This window comes from Parus major, chromosome 3 (assembly GCF_001522545.3).
Source record: "Parus major isolate Abel chromosome 3, Parus_major1.1, whole genome shotgun sequence".
NCBI classification, from domain to species: Eukaryota; Metazoa; Chordata; class Aves; order Passeriformes; family Paridae; genus Parus; species Parus major.
This window is the reverse complement of record NC_031770.1, coordinates 96,997,462-97,019,345: the sequence shown is the minus strand read 5'-3', so window position 1 is coordinate 97,019,345 and position 21,884 is coordinate 96,997,462.

Sequence of the window (21,884 nt, the reverse complement as noted above, 5' to 3'; positions counted from 1 at the left end):
GTGTATTGAAAGGTATATGTCCTCATGAGGGTGATTTTATCAAAGAAATTGGACTGTCAAGGTATGTTAGTTTCTCAGTAAGTTCACCATGTCAAGCTTCCAAGCAGAATTTTTAATGGGACCAGCAGGAGGAAGTGTTTCTTTTTGTCAATCCTTCCTTCTTACTGTGAACTTTAAAATTCCCTAGTGGAAGTAGAACACAAGGAAAAAATTCATCATATTCCTTAAAATGCTTTAAGCTATCAATAAACCATCAGAACATGAGTAGGCTGCTGATTACATAATCAAACTTGCAATGTATGCATTAAATCTGTTTTTAAAAAGCTCTGTTCACTGACAAATTGAAACTATTTTTTTTTTCCAAATATGTAAAATAAAGAGTTATGTTAGGAACCCAGTTAAGTTTCTGCTCTGCAACAGAGAGTGGTACAGTAGTTAGCTTTAGTAAATTGAAGTAATATGGTCTCTCAAAAATGTCGGTATTTTAGCACATATTACACCAAAAGCATATCTGGATAGTAGAAGTAATTTAGGGTAAAATATATTCTGATAACTAGTGCGTGGCAAAGCTAACAAACAATGTTAAACCTTTTATGTGATACATCACACAGTATCCATATGGTGATGCATAGTTATATCAGTGATTCCAAATAAGATTTTACTGATTATTACAGCCATGTTAGATTTCTTTCTTCATACATTTTCCTAGCCATTGTTCTTGTGTTCTAAGACTACTGTGGTATCACCAGCTGGATTAGGTGTTCTTTGTCTTTTGTTCCCAAAAGAATACACTTTATGTTTTTAATTAGATCATTTCAGGATCAGGAAGACCTAAAGCCTTGAGATGGAAACAAAGAGATGAAAATAAAACAAAAGTAGAATTATACATCGTAAAAAAAAAATAAAAATGACAGGGTGAGGGGAAAGACCATCTTCTGATGCTTAAGGGGACGCTGGGTTAAGATATGCCAAGACGAGTAGATAAAGTAGCTGTGAGGACTGGATCGAAGGAGGAGACTTTATTGAACAGGGGTTTTAAACAGAAGTCTAAGGTAGCTTTGAAAAATAATAGAAGAGAATTTGGACTCTGCTGATTGCAGGTTGCAAATTGTTCTGAGTCTGTTTTGGTGCAGAATTCCCATTGCCCTAGGAGTTCCACACAAAGAACAGAATGGTTCTCTGGGCTCAAACATAGTCTTGCTCAATTTATTGTCTATGAAAGAGCATTTTCACAAAGACCCTCAAAGTATGTAATCTAAGAAAAAACAAACTTGCTTTTACAGCAGCAGCTTAGAATTTTTTTTAAATATACTTTGTGCAATTCAAGTTGAAAATTGTAAGATGAGGCAGATGCAATTTAGTTTGTTTCCCTTAAAAAGAACCCTAAAAGTAAAATATATTGCACAAGCAGCAGGCACCTTTTCCTTTTCAAGCTGCTTCTTATGCCTCAAGCAGGATGCTTATAGTCTGAGCATTTTTATTATAACAAAAAAACCAAAAAAAATCAGGAAAAATGCCAGAGACTATAGCAGCTGTGAGTCAAAACCAAATATCACATGGGTGGGATCGCCATAGTAACTAAATCAAATACATCAGATACACTAGAAACAAGTCCACTCTTCAGTTTATCTTTCACCTGAAGTTTAACTTGTGATCACTTTCTCTTTTAAAGCTTACTAAAGAATATTAACAATAATACGATATTATTACTAATATATTATCCAATAATACAATAATCTCTCTGTTTATAGGCATTTAATATTCCACAGATATAATTATATTGTACCAAGAAAGAAGAGAGGAGTGGGTGTCTGAAAATAGAGGCACAAAATAGTATATCATGAGGTCCCTGCTTCACTTCAGAACAGGGTTAAGTTCCTCTTCTGTTTGCAGAAGGAAATACACCCTTTTTAATTTCTGACAGTCAAGATGAAAAAAAAAACAAAACCCAACCACCTTCAATATCAGCTCCTAGGAAAACAATGAAATTGCATCATCATTTGATAGATGGCAAACACCACAGCTCTGGACCTTCTCATGAGACAATCTTTGGAGCATGTTGGCTCTGTGAGCACCACTAGGCAATGATGTCCTCAGCCAGCCTGGGACCACCATGCCTCCCCAGGGCTCAGGACCCTAATCAGCTCCCCAGGGTCTAGTCCCTCTTCTGCCAGGGCTACAGCAGCACTGCTCTCCACCTATCTTTGCCCCATCTTCTTTGGCCAAACTTCACTTGCCATTTTGGGGGCAGCTGATGGACCAACCTGTGCCCCATGGGTGAGGGCATGGCCAGTTCTGGGACACCCTCAAGCCAGCTACCCAGGTCTGGGGAACTGGCTGGTCCACACTCTCCTGGATAGATTCTGTCACAGGGAAGGTGAGCAACAGGGTGGATCACCATGTTCAGAAACTAATTAACAATAATTCAGTGCAGAAATGGAAGGTAGTTTGAATGCAGAGTTTTACTTGGTTTAATTTTGTTCAGTGTTTTCACTAAAAATCTGGTGAATGCAATAAAAGGTGCAATTATTAAAAATTTACTGGGGATACCTAGGGGGAAGGACTACATGTTGGTTAGAAAACAGTATTATCAATGAAAAGGGTCATAACAGCATTTTACAAAAATTGGGATACAATTCATTACAAAAAAGTGAAAGGATCTCTGCTTAAGTAAAAAATACCAGCTGAAGAAAAGGATATGGAATATCATCCCTTGGAAAAGAATCTAAAGGCAAGGGTGAACAAGAGCTGCATTGAACCACATCCAGGTATAAAGTTACCCAAAAGAAGGTAATCATCACACAGGAGTATATATATATATATATATATATATATATATACACCTGGCAAAACATGTGAACAACATCTTCTGCTTCATCTGGCAGAGTAGAAGACTCAAGCGGGGGTGTGGCTACAGCACAGGCAGTCTAGAGAAGAATAATGCAAATGACCAGAGGTTTAGATAACATAATCTATGACAAATGTTTTAAAGAGTAGAAATTTCTTCCTCCTTAGAAGACTTGAGGGAGATCGTGATAAAAAACCCTTTGAGTATGAGTCTGTTGTAAAAAAGTGAGAAGGTATTCTATGTCTGTAGGATAAATTGTGACAAGAAACAATGAAGCTGAAAATTTAAACTGTGAAAAGTTAAGAAAAACAGAGTGCTGAATATTTTGTTTTGAGTCTCTCCGTCACTGAGGTCTTTAGAAATATGCTAGACAGCCATCTGTCAGCAATGATAACATGTATAGTTAATCTTGTCTTCTGGGATGGACTGTCTCTTAGAGACCCTTCCAACAGTTTTTTAACATAGTTATTGCCAAATCCCAGCAGATCTTTAATGGGAACATTGGCAAGATAGTATGTACTGCAGTATCTGTAGAAGAAATACACATCTAGAAATATGGTCTACTGAATTTTCAGATTAATTGTGTAGGATTCTCTGCACTTAAATGTTGTTGCTGCTACACTTTGTGGGTGAAAAAAAAACACATCATGTTATTGGTTTACAATGGTAGCTTATACTAAATTACTAGTACAGGGTTTCCTGTAAAAACAGAAAATCAAGGACATTTGAAGGACAAAGAATTTTGGATAAAATGTTTGATACTGCTACAAACCCCATGACAGAATTTATTTGCAAATTTCAAAGACAACTTCAATGATACACTGTGAAATCTATAGACAGGTTAATAGCTACTCCATGCTGAATACAGCATTTCTGAGATGAAGTTTGTTTTTTTTTTTAACAATCTAAAGTGTTAGTAAAGAAAAAATATTTGTGAAAGGAACAGTATTAGAAAATAACTTTGAAAAAGGTAAAGCATACAACACAGGGAGCTGAGTGCCAGTTTTTTTAAGCAACTGGCTGCTGAGAAGTCTCTTTTCTTTTTATGTCAAAGACAGGAAGGCAGATGTCTAAGGTTGGACTCCTGTTTCTACTTTTCTTCTGGTCCTCTGATGAAAGATTTAATAAGTTCTGCAAAACAAAACTAGTACTTTGTTTTGGGTTTTGTTTGGGTTTTTTTTGGGGGAAGGGTGTAGGTAATACAGATCTAGAACTGTTTTGGCATATGTATGACTACTTAACTGTGCCCTGGGAAGCTCAAAGGAAGATCTTAATTTGAGAAGGCCAGTGTGAGTCCCTACCAGCTAAATGTTTTAGAGGACTGCTTCAACCCTGTATGGCAAAGTGAGGTAATGCAAAAATGTAGAATAGTGTAGCAATTTACCTAAAAGAAGATTTAGGTAAATTCTAAGAGGTTTTGGTGCCATACAGAAGGACAAATGGACAAATTACTGTTAAAAAGGCATTGGATAATTCATGTAGATTTCTAAATCAAAAACTAATTCACCCCATGACTTGCAAAATAACTTTGAAGGCATTGCTTCCATCAGAAAGCACAGCTACAACAGCAGTGCCCAACTGTAATGTTGCTTTATAAAGGGCAGAACGTTTGAAGGCTCACACACACGTTGTTGCTAAAGCAGCAATATCTTAAGGGAAGGGATGGGACACTGGGCAGCAGTTATGCAGTGTGTCAAGAGTAAGACCAAATGACACACCCTAGAAGGTTCAGGCATAAAGAGTGCAGAAAGAAGTGTCTGGGTTAAAAAAAGGCAAAAGCAGCAGCCCATGTGTATGGCAAACCTCATTGGAATCAGCAAGGTGGCACAAAGCCAACAGCAGGACTGAGAATGCTCTGGATACGTGCATCCGATCTGGACAGGTTGTGATTCCAGATGGCCAAAAGACAAATCTCATCCAGTTTCAACATTTTAAATGTTTAATTTTATTAAAAAGTCCTAACGGAGCTTTTCTGAGCAGGAAATGGCATGATTGCTGCTATGCACAGCTCCAGGTGGGAAAGAGTGCATTATTGTCATTTTTATTTTGAACAAAGTCCTCCTGGTGTGGAGCAGCTGCATGGTCCCTAGGCATCCCAAAAGGTGGCACTCCAACAGGATGTCTGGAAGCACGGCTGGCGTGTCCCAGAAGGGGCTGCTCAAACCAGTTCTGCACAGACGGCTGGGAAAGTGCTAGTTCCCCTGTTGGTCACTAGCCTTCAGAGTGCCAGCTTGGACGCCAGTCTGTCAGAATTTAAACTGCCTTCACAAACGGAATGAACTTTATACATGAGAGGAGTAGGCAATCTACAAGGGACCCAGCAGGGATGCTTTCCAAAATGATCTAAGGCATTGGAAAAAAAAATAAAAGTAAAAAAAGGTTTTTATTGCTAACATGAAGTACAGTTTGAAAAATGCAAAATATAAAAACTTAATAATTGGGATAAGTTTTCCAAAAGCAACTTCCTACCATTCACAGGATGCATGACCCAGAGTATACTAGATATTTAAATTAGTATCATGATCCAAAAAATCCTTAGGGATTTCTTAAAGGGGAAAAGTTTTTTAGAAAAACTTATTTGGACTTTTTTCTATTCCATACCTTCCTAAACTCTCTAATCATGTTCTTCTTCCTGCTAATTAAAGGCCAATATAGTGCAACTTAATAACTGTCCACGATTCACTGAGAAAGAGAATGAGCTGTCTTATTTTACATAAAATCATCCATGAACCTCCATCCCATCATCACTTATTTTTAGAAGCAGGCTTGACAGCTCCTCTTCTGGGCCTTGCTGGCAGCATGTTATATCTTGCCCCTCTGTGCATTGCACCTTGGACAGCACCAGCACAGAGGATGCAGAGCACAGGACATCAGGGCAAAAAAGGCTAAGGGTCCAAACTATTAAACCTCACCAACTGGCCATGTCTGCCCAAGGAGAGTTCTAGAATTATCTTTAATTAGTGGTAACAATTTTGTTGTCAGAAAGAAGAGATGGATATGAGATTTGAAGCCCTTAGCCCCAGATGTGCCTTGCAGCTGGCAGGTAGAGCACAAAACACATTTTTCAAAAGCTGATAGCCACCTGTGGAAGGGCTTTGACTTCTCTCTTCAAGAGACATAGAAAATAGCTTGGGAGTTTTAAGGCAGCAGGGAATACAGGCTTCAAGTTTCTTGTAGAGGCATGCTTTCATGGTTTTATCAGTCTCTAACTTGGCTAGGAGCAGATATCAGGAGGTTGCTAGGTCTGAGGAGGAACATTGTTCTTGTATATAAGCACAGTATCTCTGTGTCTTCCTAATAACATTAGAGACCTCTTTTTATCTGAGCTAGTGAGTGGTAGTTCATTAAATAAAGCCAAGCCATCCACACCACAGGTTAGAATATTCACTGCCAGTGCTGCATAAATATAAACCTACAGGACTGCTTTGAGTACGCTGGTCAACCATTCAGTCATATCTGCTAAAGAGCTGTGAAGTAGCAACTGTGACTTGCCTGAATCCCCTCAGCTACTTAAGCACAAGCCATGAATGTCTTACTAGAAGTTCTTTTGCAACAAGTTGACCTCCAAATTAGCTTGTAGATACATTAGACCCAAAGCCTTGTTTATATTGGAACTGCCAAAGAGGTTGTAATTGGCTGTTCTTTTTAGTTATGAATACCATGGATTGCAAGACGAAGTGGAACAACACTGAACAATAAATGAAATTAGGGAACAGTTAACATCGATCGGTTCATGTCTGTTGCCAAGGGCAATCTTGGTGAGCCTAATTTTAAATTCTATTGAACAAATTAATGTGTAATTTCCTTATCATGAACAGTGTCTGATCAGAAGAAGCTTCGAGAGGTAAGGAGTGCTAATGGATCTTGAAATTGGATCCTAGCCATGGCAATGAGCCTGGAGCTGTGCATCACCATCAATGGATGGTGTATAAGTACAATGTGGAAAGATAGCACATTGATCATAGACACTTCTTCATGCTGGATTTTCTTTATCAACATTTCTTTTCTTTAGAGCATCTCTGCCTTCTCTCAAGATTTTTTTTTTTCAAATGTCATCAGGATTATTTATTTTCTTTACCTCTGTTTCTTCTATTCTCTTGCACTCTTCCTCCTTTGGTTTATTTTTAAAGGCACTTAAAATAAACTTGAAGAATTTTAAGAATCAGCTGTGTCAACTTTTGTAGCAGCAGCAAACACAACTTCAATTTTTTTGTGTAACCAGACAAGTATGTGTTCAAACACACAAACCTACCCAACTGCTGAACTCTCTTGTTGTAGCTTATTTGTGATTTAGTGAAGGAAATAGAGCACAGGGATGAAAAGGGAAGATGCTATTAATTAGCAACTCTTGTTACAAAATCAATCTCTTCATTTTTTCATTTTTTTTTCCCCAAATATGGGACAGAAAGACAATTATACCAGAAATGTACCTGTACTTCAACTGCATGTTGTTATTTTTGTGGAGTCTATTTGGTTGAACTGGGTTTTGTAACTGAAAACTACTGGCAATCTAGAGGGCTTTAGAACTTCATATGGAAGTTGAACTTTTCATAAACCCCTCAAAATAGTCAATTCCATGTAACATATTTTATTCAAAGAAACTAACAAATAGGAATGACTTCCACATTTTTTTAGCAACCTTGTTTTACAAGCACATTTTCACAATATCACCATAAATGTTTTTACAGCTAAGAAAAGTTAGAGCAATTTTCTTCTGGTTCTGGAGATCTTTGTTTGTTTGTTTCTTTTGTGAGGGCAAAATGCCTTTCCAAATTTCTCAACAGAAACTTAGAAAAAACAGAGGATTCAGCTCCAATTATTTGATATCCTGGATATACAAACACATATACCAAGAGCAGACTGGGGGGACAAGTGGCAATTTTGAAAGAAGCAGTTTAAGAAATTGACTCACATAAATCCCTATCAGCACCATATATCAGAGGGCAGAACTGTAGGATGCAGGGAAAAAAAGGAGGAGAGAGAATGTACAAATGTGAATGTTGATGGCTGAGGAGGGAAAGAGTAGTAGGGCACAGAAATGGCTTTGAGGCACAATGCAATGATTAGCTTTAATTTTCCTTGTGCTGTAGGTTTTCTCTGATCATATTGTAGAACTTTTTCAGGTTTCAATATATCTGTTTTATATTGAGAAGATGACCCTATCAGCCAAGCATTCACAGTCCTTATTTCATAGTTCTTATCAAGAAATTAATTTTTGACTTCTCCAGAGAAGGTAGCTTTTGTGACAACATTTTGCTGAGGTGTTATTTTACAAATGTTACATATAACATACAATAGACCAAGTGTCTTCCACTGGTAAATCCTCACTGTCATCCATCAGTTTCAAAGGTGTTTTATATATGGTCACAACTGAGAAACTGAGCAGTATTCTTTTTTACTAATTCACAACAACCATCGCTATTTGATATATTCTTTAAACATAGCCCAGAGAGGTATATTGTGTTTAAATAGCATGTGAGATCTATTCCATGCAGAAAGGAAAAGTATACAAATGAGCCTTCATTCAGCTAAAAGCAATATTGAAAATTTTCATACCTGTTTTTATTACTGATCAAAATTATGTCTTCTCAATCCTTTTATCTTCTACAAGTTTAATTTTTCATTCGCTATTCTTTCCAGTAATTATTCCTTCAGCTTTCTCTTTAGGATCTTTTTCTTTTCTGCTGCCTCAACATCCAACTTTGCCAAGAGTTTTTCTTCCTTAATAAACTATTCATTTCCATATATTCTCCCTAAAGTCCATGTTGTTCTCAAGAAATAAAAATTATATTTCTGGTGGTGCGTTCTTTGGCTGATTACACATTAACACTCTTTGGTTTGAGTGAAAGATTCCAGAATGATGCAAGAGAAAGCCCCTGCATAGCTAATATAGGTGATGACCTGTTGAAAGCAAGTATCTCATAGCTGGAGAAACTGAAAGTCCCTGGGGCAGAACAGCACAGATCTGCATGGAACAAACTCCTTGAGGGAGTGGAAACTACACTAAATGTTCGTGTAGACATTTGCTAGGAATCAAGGTTTATATTCCTGATTTCCTAGAATTCCTAAAAGAATCCAACTCTAGTTCAATAAACAACTCCCAAGTTCACTTAAAACATTTTTTCTCTGCAGAATCAAAGGATATACTGAGTTGGAAGGGACATACAGGGATCATCAAGTCCAACTTTTGCCATGCAAAAGGTCACCCCCAAAAGTCAGCCAAAAACATTGTCTAAATGCTTCTTTAACTCTGTTATGCTGGGGTCCAAATTCTTCTTGAACTCCCTGGGGAGTCTGTTTCAGAGCCCAGCCACCCTCAGGATGAAGAACCATTTTCTAATATCCAGCCTAAACCTCCCTGACACAGCTTCAGGCCATTCCCTCAGGTCCTGTCACTGTCACCACAGAGCAGAGATCAGTGCCTGCCCCTCCTCTTCCCCTCACAAGGAAGCTGTAACTGCAGTGAGGTCTCCCCTCAGTCTTCTCCAGGCTGAACAGACCAAGTGACCTCAGCCACTCCTCACACGGCTTCCCCTCAGGACCCTTCACCACCTTTGTTATCCTCCTTTGGACACTCTCCCATGGTTTAATGTCCTTCTTACACTGTGACACCCAAACTGCCCCAGCACTGGAGGTGAGGCTGCCCCAGCCCAGAGCAGAGCAGGACAATCCCCTCCCTGGTCCAGCTGGTGATGCTGGGGCTGATGCCCCCAGGACAGGGTTGGCCCTCCTGGCTGCCAGGGCACTGCTGGCTCCTGTTCAACTTGCCAGGGACCAGGACCCTCAGGAACCTTTTCATGGCACTGCTCTCCAGCACCTCATTCCCCTGTCTGTCCATACATCCAGGATTGCCCAATCCCAGGTACAGAATCAATTGCATTTTCCCTTGTTGAACTTCTTCTGGTTGGTGATTGCCCAGTTTGTCAAGTTTGTCACTCTCTAGTTTGTCAAGGTCTTTTTGCAGGGTCTGTTTGCCTTCAAGGGGGTCAACAGCTCCTCCCAGTTTTGTCCCATCTGCAAACATCCTTGGTATCCCTTCCAGGCCTGCCTCCAAATCATTTATGAAGATGCTGAAGAGGACAGGGCTGAGGATGGAGCCCTGTGGAACCCCACTAGTGACAGGTCCCCAGTCTGATGTCACCCCCTTCACTACAAGCCTTTGTGACTGACCCATGATCCAGTTGCTCACCCATCCCATGATGTGTTTATCCAGCTGTGAGCTGGACACTTTGTCCAAAAGGATGCTGTGAGAGACAATACCAACAGCTTTACAGAAATCCAGAAATATCAGTTGGCTTCCCTTGCTCAGCCAGGGGAGTTACTTTGCCATAAAACAAAATCAGGCTTGATAAGCAGGGCATTCCGCTCATGAAGCAGTGCTGGCTGTGAACAGTTACTATGTTAACTGGATAAGGGAAATATTAAAGCCTTAATGAAACCTAGAATAAGGTTAAAAATCAGACAAAACTCAAACTTCCTAGGAGCAGCCAATAGACAGAATACTAAAAAGGGAAAAATAATTTGAGCTAATCAACTGGTTTTTCTACCTTTCCTGCCAAACTAAATGCAAGTTAATATTTTACAACTGATACAAACATAGCAATTACAAGTATTCTCCCCAAGAATTCAAATTGAAATTGGTTATGGATTCCTGAAATTCTTCTAACAACTTTGCACAGAGCATTTCAAAACAATTTGGGAAAAAATTTAATACAAATCTATCATTCTTTGCTCCACTAATACTTAGAAAAAAAGTGGTGGCCAAAATTTCATAGACCTGCTACATATATTTGTGCAATTTAGCAGTGCACAGATTTGTTATTTCTCTCCACCATAACAGCCTTTGCTATTGTGTTAGAGTTATGAGATGCTCTAATGAACCTGTCAACTTTGCTTGCACAAATGTTCATGTAGAGCAAGTTTATGTATCACAGGGCCACTAATACAGGTAACAACTTCTATGTTTAATCTCACTGAAATGTTAATACTCAGAATAAAACATTCCCAAGTCCATGCTTAAGAAACTTTACACAGCAAAGCTATTACTCAGCATGTGTCATGAGTTTACTGGTTAATTTAAAACAAAAGGAAAAAGAAAGCTGTTTGTGGATGACTGATTAATTTGGAACCAACAGCTTGTCACCTGTCCTGTACTGACAGGTCTCAGTAACTTAAACAACCTTAACTCTACATTGAGACTATTAAAAAAATAATAAAAAAAATAGATACTTAAGGGCTAATTCCTCAGAGGGACAGCATTATAAAGATCTGAAGTGTCCACAAATTGCTAGCTCAAGTTTTCCATACAATGGAAACAATTAAGTACCAATAATGGGTTGTACAGATGCCACAACATTGAGTAGCTGCTACTTACAGCTTAATTGAAAATGCTGAGGAAACAGGAGGGACTGAAACCTGTTTTTTACCAGAACCAGAACAAAAAAAGTACTCCAGCTGCTAACTCAGCCCTCAGAAATAGCAATCCATCCTTGGATTGTGATGTTTTAACAGGCATCCAAAGAGAACAATAGTATTGCTCCTTTGAGCATTACTGTAATGTGTTGGATCCCCAGCTCAGCATCTTCTTCATCTCTAACTTGGGTGTGTGGTTATGTCAACCACTTCCCCATATTGCTCGATCTCAAGTTATTTTGAGATGACACATCCAGAAAAGCTTTTCTAGAGAAAAAATGTTTCAACACTTCAGTTATTCACAAGAATTGCAACCCACATCTGCTATTAGCCTTTGCAGTGTTCCCCACTGGCCCTGTAAACTGCAAACCCATGAGATATTTCTGAGCAATGAAATATAGTGACAGAGCCTGCAGGTGAAATGGTTTAAATCCAGACATATAATCCTGAGCAGCTCACCACCATTAGCTTTGTACATGCCCAGCATTATAGTGTTGGGAAGTTAATTTTGGCAGGTTGATTAGCTGGCATTTAAGCAGAGATGTTGACAATTTCAGCAGGATGGTTACAGGTTAAAGTACAGCAGAAATAGAATATTAGAACCTTTGGGTCCTATGAACTTGTCAAAATATACTCATTGAGGGGCTTTAACTGGTTGGCCAGCATTCCTCTTCTGAGGACCCAGGCAAAAGTGACCAGAAGTGCATGATTCCATCCATCAGGAACCTCCATATTTTGGTTGAAAAGAAGATATATACTATATATACTATAGTCCCCAGCAAAAATGGCAATTCTTTTCATTTTATTCTATTTCTAATCTCCAGGAATATTGTCTGAACATTACCAAAGCATCAGAGAGGGACAAATTCTTGCTATGTGCTCTCCAAATATGGAACACTCCACTGAGAAATTATCCCCAGAAGATAAAACATACTAAGGAATTGTTAATTTTCTGGCTTTGGCCAGTTCTTCTGTCATTTCCAGGGCCTTGACTGTATGAATCCCAATCCTGGAGAACAATTGTTCATTATTTTCTTTCATTTTGCAGCTGATTCCCATACATCTACATAGCAATGCAGTTCCTCTAAAATTGTGTTTTGATGTGTATAATAGATAATAAGTTCTCAAATAAAAACACAGGTGCATTAACCAAAGATTTTACAAATGCTTTTAATTATGCGATCTGGATTCAGAGCACTCAACAACTGTGACCTTTGGTTCAGGCTCTGAGAGTCTCATTACAACAGAAATGTCCCAGCAGCCGCAGCAAACAAGGGTCAGCTTTGTTAAAGATACCTATCAGCAGCTGCTGTCAACAAGTCAAGCCAGAATTAAATACAGCAGCTAGAGTTTTAGAGTTGGTCTGACCTTGTACTCCTATCTGCATGGTCCTAGGATAAAAAAAGTTGGTAATGCAAACATTAAATGATCAACTGCTTCCCTCAAAGTAGGCTAGACCTCTATGCAAACAGGAAAAAAAATGTGTTATTTACTAAGGCTTCACTAACATTTTAATTGGAAGAAAATTCAAGCTAATACTTCATAATGAGGTGAATTTCAAGTTCACATATATGCCATGATCAAAATTTATACCTCATAATCTTCTCTAAGGTGAAGTTTAGATTGGGTGTATTTTTAGTATGTATCAGGCAGTGCTTGACAGAAGGTGCCATGATGGAGGTGGACATTAAAAGACTCTTTATTATGAGGTGCTCATTTTATTGGGTGGAGAAACTTTATAGTTTGCCGGCAGTGAGATACTAAAAGAATTAAATCTTCTTGAGGTGATGGAAATACAGCAACATAAGCTTAATGGAGCAAATTCAAGCATTTTTAGCTTGAGGTAAAGTCTGGCTGAATCTGGGAAAAGTGGGACAATCCTCCAGAAGGTCAGAAATTTGTAGCATTATTTGACATAGATCTGAATGCAAAAAGGTTACTCCCTCAGAAAAACAGGAGCTCCTGGTGTCCAATCCTAGGACAGGACAGTTGCCAGCAGATGCCTGCAGCTGCTGTACCTTCCTGGCTCTTATGAGCTGATGGCTCCAGTGCAAGCACCACGCTGGAAATGCAGAGCCTGGGCTTATGAGCACCAGTGCTTGGAAGGGTCTGAGCATGATTACAAACTCTGGGACATTGCAGGCTGCAGAAACCTGAATCCAACTCTCCCCAGCTTCAGGGGCAGCTCCTGAGGTGTGGGGACAACAAGCTGCCAGAGGAATGCACAGACATGGCACGGGTACAGCACCTGCTGAGCTTAAACTTGGTGTGAACCTCGGTGACTCATCCAGGGAATTCCTTCTTCATTTGAAACTCTGTACTGGCTTCATGCTTAGCCCTGAGCAACATTTATTTAACCTCTGTATGACTTCTCTGACTGTAGTGTGACTATACAATAATACTGCCCCAGTTTCAAAGACTATTGTGCATACAAATCTCTGGAGCATGTGGAATAATATCATTATTATTATAGCAATTTTTCAGATTTGGAAATCTGATAACCTCCTCATCTTTGTTATCTTTTGTGGACATATGTGTTCTATTTTACCTGAGTCCTGAAGCAGCCCCATCATTTGACAGTGTTTCTTTAACCAAGCATTTATTTATTTTAAATTTAAATATCTGTAAACTCCTATAGTTTATTGATGCTTGAAATATTAGCTTGATTTCTGTTCTCATATCATACATCACAACATATATTTTTTGCTAATTCATGCACCATTGTCAATAAATGCATTTGACATACATAACTCTGATGCATTTTAAGAAGAAATTACATAAAAATGTAGTAAAAAGATCTGTATTTGACAAAACAGAAACACACAGGCACTAACTTTAAGGGATTCCAAGTTATTTCCATTCTGTGGAACAAAAAGAGTAACAAGGATGCTCTACATTGATATGAAGATGTTTAGCACTCAAAATCCAAGTCCTTCAATAGGAATTGGGCTTAGATCAGAAGAAGATTGCATACTGACTTTTGCAACAATATTACAAATTTTATGTTTACATGGCATTCATTGAAAATAGTTAAATATTTAAATCTTAGCAAATATCTTGACCATGGCAAAGCTAAGATGCAGATACCTTTTCTTTTACACATCTGTCACCAAATTTAAGTGCAGCAGTGGCAGTGCTAAGTGGACAGTCTTTTGTACTCTTTAGAAGAATTCAGTCCCCTAACCCATAATCAAGAAGATATTTTTTCTCAGTTAGGATGAGATAAGCTACACCAAACTCATTCAATACATTAATAACATACACTATATATAAACAAATACATCAGTAGATATTTGCTTGGGTTTCTCCCCAGAACACCATCTGTATAATCACAGACCATGTCATGGGTCCCTTGATTAGGGGTAGTTTAGGTTCCTCATTTGATGTAAATAATTTTGCAACAGTAAAATTATTTGCCTAGTACTTCATACCTGAACTGTTTACTATCTTTTGGTACATAACAAAACTTTATGCATGTCTGTATGAAATAAGCTGAACTTCTGAGAATTCTGTGCTTCATTCATGCACCAAAAAATAACCAAAAGACAGTGATAGTGAATCCATGGTCACTTGTCATCATGATATAAGGTTAGCAGATGGGTTTCTAAAGGTTCTATATGAAGATCACTGTTTAATATGTTTACAATCTATATACAAATTACAGAGTAACAAGTTAAAAAGTGTGTGAATAACCCAAATCATAATCACCTTTGGTTAAATCTGGAGAGGCCAGAACATAAAAAGGACTGAATCTAGTTACAAAAATCATCAGCATAATATAAGAAAACATCCCTGCTGATATCTGGAAATCCAATTGAAAAAAAAGTAGTGTTACAAGTAATGTAACATGTATAATCTTGTCTTTAACCAGGTTAAGCAGTATTCTGTGTTACTGATCCATAATGCAAAAATACAGACTGCTCAAATGTCTCATGGCAGAGGGAGAAAGGAAATGTTATGTACTGCTCACCATAAACTTTCTCTCCATGTACAACTGTTCTGAAAGAAAGCAAATAGGTTCCTGAAGTACATTTAAAATGGGATGGTAAGTAACACAGAAAATGTCTATTATATTGTCACTGATACTTCTTGCTGTAGACTGGTATCTTATCAGAGAAAGCATACTGCAAAAATAGACAGGTTGAGTGAAGGTAGATAAGAACAATTTATTGGTATGGGAAAAAGTCTCTACTTCAAAGACTAAAAGATTATTATGTTAAGAGATTAAAGGGGAGCATGATAAAATTGCATTAAATAAGATTGAACTGAGAAAATAGACTTTACAGGAAATCACCCTTCAACACACTGAAAGTAAGTATTTCTAAGCAGTAAACATAATTTCTACACAACTTGTGATTACATAAGGGAAGCTATTTCCAGAACATAGCTTTGACAATTGAAGTTGAGAAAGCTTGAAAGTGTTTGGATGAACAGGTGATGAATGACACAGTAATAGCACTTGTTAAGTATTCATTCTCACATTTTAGGTTTCCTTTCTTTCTGTGATAGCTGGGGTTTGATTCAGTCACCTGGGTCTAAGCATGCATATACCCATAGTGCAATTTGAGTTCCTGCAGGATATGCTATGCCATACTGACCATGGGATGATGACTTGGTTACAGTGTGGAGTCTCAGATGACTTTAGACATCTACAGACCTTAAAACTTGTCACTGTCAAATGAAAGTCTGACCTACAGCAACCAGAAGTCTACTGCAGTGTGAAAGATCACAAACTTCTACTGAATATTTTCACCAGAATGAACAACTTGATCAAGAAAAAATATTCTTAGTGAACACCAGAAAGAAAGTGACTGAAAACCAACCTGTAGTCAAACCATTATTTTTAACAATATACTCAAGAGAGAGCCCAGGTTCTGCAACTCCAAAGGAACAGGAAGATAGAAATTGCCGAGTTCTCTCCTTGGTCACCTCTACCTCATTAACAGTAGGTCATGCAGCTGTGAAGGTTAGTGATTAAGCATGCTGCCTGCTGGCTTGCAGGTCTAGAAGATTGCACCAGGCACCTGATAATTATTTTTCTGAATGTATTTCTAGGAAAAGCTATTATGTTCAAGCCTGAGGGGGCATATTCTGCTCTCTTCAAGCCATTTTCTTTATGGATAAATTTCTTCCTTAAGTTCTGTTTAACTACTAGAAGCCTGTAAGGAGCAGTTTGTCTCATTTTCCTATGAAGGTGATGCTGAAAAAGAAGGGAATATAAAATATGGGTTTACATCATTATGGAAATCTGATTTCTGCCAAACAGATGAAGAAAGTATTATACTTATTTAGAACATAAGCACACTATCAGGAGCATAAACACATTGCTTCGGGAATGTTAAAATTGTATGTACAAAGACTATTTTTATTTGAAGGAAATATCTTATTATCTTGTTAATTTTAATTAAGGACCAAAGAGATCCTACATCCTAACACGAGCAAAAAATGGTATTCATCATAAACAATGGAAATATTTGAAATTCGCAAGAGCATAAAGAGATTTCCTTTAAATTGGCACGTTTTTTTCCAAGCTTTCTGTCATGTGTAGCAGAAGGTTTAATGGCCATGTTACCTGAAAATGCACATCTATAATGGGGAAACAGACAACTTGTGTAGCGTCTGTTCTGAGGTAATTTTCTATCCCATTGTCATTAAGTAGAAGATGAATCCTTTAATTATACTTTAAAATTCAGTCATGCTGTTATCCCACTAGTTAATTCAATTAAAATGAACCCTTGTTAATTCAATCAAAAGGAATCAAACCAACTCTTGAACTGTTTTTCTTCCTTGTGTTTTTCTTTTGGAGGAGGTCTGAGGGGATAAAGGCAAGGAAGATGAACTAACACCGGAGTGCTTGTCCCTGGACACTGATAAAACAAACCTTACACCCTTTCATGCGTATACAGAAGCTCCCTGTAGGAAGGGGCCCTTCACTGTTTCAGTAGCTTTTCCACATGCTCAGAGTTTTGCCTGTCATCCCCTTGTCCATGTGCAAGCAATAAAGATACCATCAAATTATTAAATAAGAGGTTAAAAATGGTGATGGGAATGGGGGATGATTTATTTCATATGACGTGCATTTTTGCTTATGCATTCATGAAGGCCATGTCTGCAAGATCTGTAATGCCAGCTTGCACACACTGCACAAATATGAATAAATGAATAATTGTTTTGATAATATTAAACAGCATGTGTGATGTAGCAGAGCAACATCTGTTATTAACGGTATAAACAAAAGGAGTTTTTACTGATTGCGTGTCATTCTGCATACGGGAACAATGTAATAGGCCCAATTTGGTAACTCGTTGTAGACAGCAGGAGGGATTGTGCAGGCCTGCTGTGAAAAACAGGAACAAGATTAGAGCAACAGTTCTTTCAAATGTGGAAAGCAAAAAGCTCTATAAAAGTGCTAGAGGAGGAAAGAATAAAATGTATATAGAATTGCTGGAGCTCATAGGAACCACTTCTCTTTTTGAATGTTATCATCTTCCCTTTTCTTTTTTCCTGTGTCCTGCAGTGAGCTGAATAGCAGTAGCTAAGTAACCTGAATTTCAGAGGAATATGTCAATATTAAATGCTTTTAGGTGTTACCTAAGATAATAACTGTATAGTTATAATAGGAACCAGGAACCAGGAAGGATAAAAACAAGTATTTCCTGTTCTAAATGTATTAATACATCTTGATTCAAAGAAGTATAATGTGTACTGAGGATTACACAAAAATGCAGAATGTATTTGGCTCTATAGTTGAGCAGAAATAGTATCTCACTGCTGCTCAGAGAAGTGGTATGACTCAACACAGCCACCACTGTGTGTCCTCATTGAGGCCATCACTGTCACTTTTCTGGTCCCAAGAGGAACTTTTTCAAGAAAATACGCCAACAATAAAGACACCTCTAAGGTTACTTTTCTATTGGTTAAGACCTGTGAGCCACTCTTCTCTGGGGAGGGAAGAACACAAAAGTAAACACAAGTCAATGGACTACACAGATAAATTGCCTGTTCTGGATGCTGCTTGCTATATAATGAACTATATTGTGAAATTGGACCTTCTTTCCTCCAAAGTGATTTATAAATCAGTATGTCACAGTGTCTGTCTGGATATTTCCTCACTGGTTTTACTGAATTATCACTCTTTTACAACCACTTTTGTACCATTATTTATTTCCAGCTGTTGACTGGAAGCCCCAAGTGTCCCTGAAATTAATCCTGTTCTGAATTCATACCTGAGCTCTTCACTCAGCACTACCCAGCTGCAGTATCTTTACCTGACTTATCTACAGCTACCTCATCACTTGATATCTAAGTCTATCATAAATTTAAAACCATGCACAAAATTAAATCTCTAATTTCTTAGCTAAACATAACAAATGGCTGCCCTTCAACAGCTTTTTGAAAAATTAGAGTGGAACATCAAAACACAAGCAGCAAAGTACTTAGGAGAAAGAGTAGTACAGCTGTGTATAAATGGGGGAGTTCCCCTCCTCTGCCATGGCCAGCACTGACTCACTCCATTTCTGGCACAGAACAGCAGGAGTTCTGCTCCTTTCATCCCACCTCCTGAATATATGGACTCTCAGTCCTGAGCTTGCCCTCTTTAGAATGCAATCATGTATAGGCTTTCAGCTGCACAGTGTGTCTGAGACAAGTAAATGCTTATGTTGTCTGACTTGTACAATTCTTTGCTTTTCATTCAAATATCTAGCTGTTTGGGTTTTTTTCTAACATGGATAGAAATGTAAATGTCTCTTTCAATTATTTCATGTATAACACAAACTTGGAAATTTTTTGTATTTTTGCTTCTGAACAAAGAAAAAAAAATGCATTACATACCCATCACTTGTCTTTTCATTTCACTTTTGCATTATTTGTGTACAAAACTGAGAACATCATACTGAGCTCAGGACATCACTGTAAATATAAGCAAGTTTTTCTAGTAAACATTCTGAGAATTGTAGCAAACTGGCAAGTGTGAGTCTTGCATGGGTATGAATATGAATGCTTCCTTTTATTCCTTCTTGATGAGCCAGAGTGGTTTCTGGAGAAAGGTATAGGACATTTTCATGAATATACCAGTATTGTAAACATAATCACTAAAAGAATAAACAAATCCAGAGACAGGTATCTTCAATAAATATCAGGTAATATTTTAACTGAATCATCAGTGAATCTTAGCAATCTTCCTAGAACAGACATCAATAAATATTTTAATCTACTGCTTAATCCAGCATTCAGTACAGAAGTCAAACAGAAAGCATACAGCTTGCAGGACTGGGACAGCAATCTCATTCTTGAAGCAAATCCAAAAGTACTTGAAAGAATAGTGGGGTGAAAGAGGGATGTTTGTTATTTTGTAAGCAATTAAAACCTGTCTTTACCTGATGCCAAAAGGACAAAGTAGTAAATCTTATACTGTCAATCAGAATTAAGTTAGCATGTACCATGGGAGGATTTTTAAATTATCACACCAGGTTTTCATTGTGGTCTTGCCTACTGATTGTTAATGCATCTTATCTCTCAAAGATTCAGCATTAGAAACAACACCCTGTACTCCAGTTCTTCCATTCCACAACAAATAAAAACTACAACACCATAGGGAGATTCTAAAATCCCCAGAGATACCAAGGAAAGAACTTCTTTGGAACAAAAGAAAAAAATGGAAAATATGACCACTAGCTTTTCAGAAGTTCATTCACACCCTTCAAACAGGATTTTAATGCATTTTCAATGGACCTTGAAGAAAATGGAGCAAGACCAGTGACAGCAGAAATAAGTTTTGCAGAAGGTAAAAATCAAAATGACAGTCTCCCCACTGCTTTATCAAATCAAGATGCCAGAAAATCTGTCTTGCTAAAAAAGTGCATTTTGGTCTTCCTATAAAGAAGAATCTCCATTTCTGAGAAAGGCAATACAATCCCACTGAACATTCTCCTCTCCTGGCATTAAGGAGAAACATAAGGTATTGCCTGATGCATTTATTTCAATGTCATTAAATGTCATTGCAGGACATAGAGTCATAGCATGACTTCTTTATAAAACACCACAGAAAAGAAGGCATTTTGACAGCTGAGTGACACAAAAGATTATTTTCACTGGGATGTCTCATAAACCAGGGGAAAGTTCAGTGCAAAACACTGATAGATGCTAATATACAAGTGCATCTTTAAGGGGTTTTTTCCTAAACCGTTGTTGGATACAACTATGCAACACTGTGGTCACACAATTGGTACAAAGTAAATATAGCTTCAGAAAGGACTCACAGTCCACACTTTCTAGTCTGAATAATATTAAAAGAAAGTAATAAATAAAGAGTATGACTTGTAGAATAAAACAAAAAAAAATTCCCTCAGAAAGTACTTTCAAGATCCAGTATTTAGAAAGAAAGTTTTTTCTGATAAAGCACCAAATGCAAAAATAAAACACAATTATTTTCATGAAGGTTTTGATAAATATATTTGGTCTACTATTGCATAAAAAAATGTACAGCATTTTCACTGACATAAATGTCTGTGACTTGATTTGCATAAAAAAGAAGGAAACCAGGAGTTGTTATGGCAGCAAAAAGCAGGAACATGGTTGCAAATTTTTCTTCCATCCTATGTTAATTAAATGTATCACAGTGTGTGAAGTAGCTCTCAGCAAACTTGTATTTTAAAATTCTTGAGTGTAATTGAAAAACTCATTGCAAAGAATGCAAACGGCTGCTGGACAGATCAAAGAGCATATGAAGAGTTATTTAGCAGGTTTGCTAATGGAAAGATAATGGCTTTTATAAAGATGATGGAACAAAAATAAAGCATCAAACCTGAAGATAAATTAAAAGATGGAAAGAGGCCTTGTAAAATGAAGCAGTAACACAAATCCATTAGCTGTAAACACTGGGTAATATTAATCCTGTAAATGGTACTCCATGTCCATTTTGTGCATCATCTTGGGTGAAAGGTGGTAGCTTGTAGCAGAAAATAGGTGCTCTTTTATTTTAATGGTCTTGAATAAGGCTGTTGACCATATTGACAGCTGTGCTGGTAGCAGCTGGTAGCTAGGCAAAGTTGTTTAATGTTTATAACAATGAATAATAGATTTGCGTGGTTTAGAACTAAAAGCTTTTTTTATAAGTATCTAGAATAAATATTCTAAAACGTTGGAAAAATATTAATTCAAAGGTAATTTTCTATAAGAATGAAGTTTTATTGAAAGAAAAGACAGAAAAATGATGAAGCAAATTTTCTACACCACATGCTCAGTTTCATTAATCATATGCACATTCAAAACCATTAAGTTAAAAATGTATGAAAAAATTAAATATTTTATTTATATGAAATAGTTTATTAAATGAGAGAAATGCAGAGGAATATGATATGGGGCCTGATCTGGCTCACAGATGTTTTCAATAAGAACTGGTAAAAATCAACAGTTTGTTAAAAACATATTAAGAAAAATTATTAAAGGCAGTAGAGTCCATTACTTTATTATGAAATCTTATGGGGTCAAGTTTTTGTTCTTAAATCATTTAAAATAATCTTGGGAAATTAACCTTCCTTCCTTCTTTCCTTCCTTCCTGCCTGCCTTCCCGCCTTCCTGCCTTCCTGCCTTCCTGCCTTCCTGCCTTCCTTCCTTCCTTCCT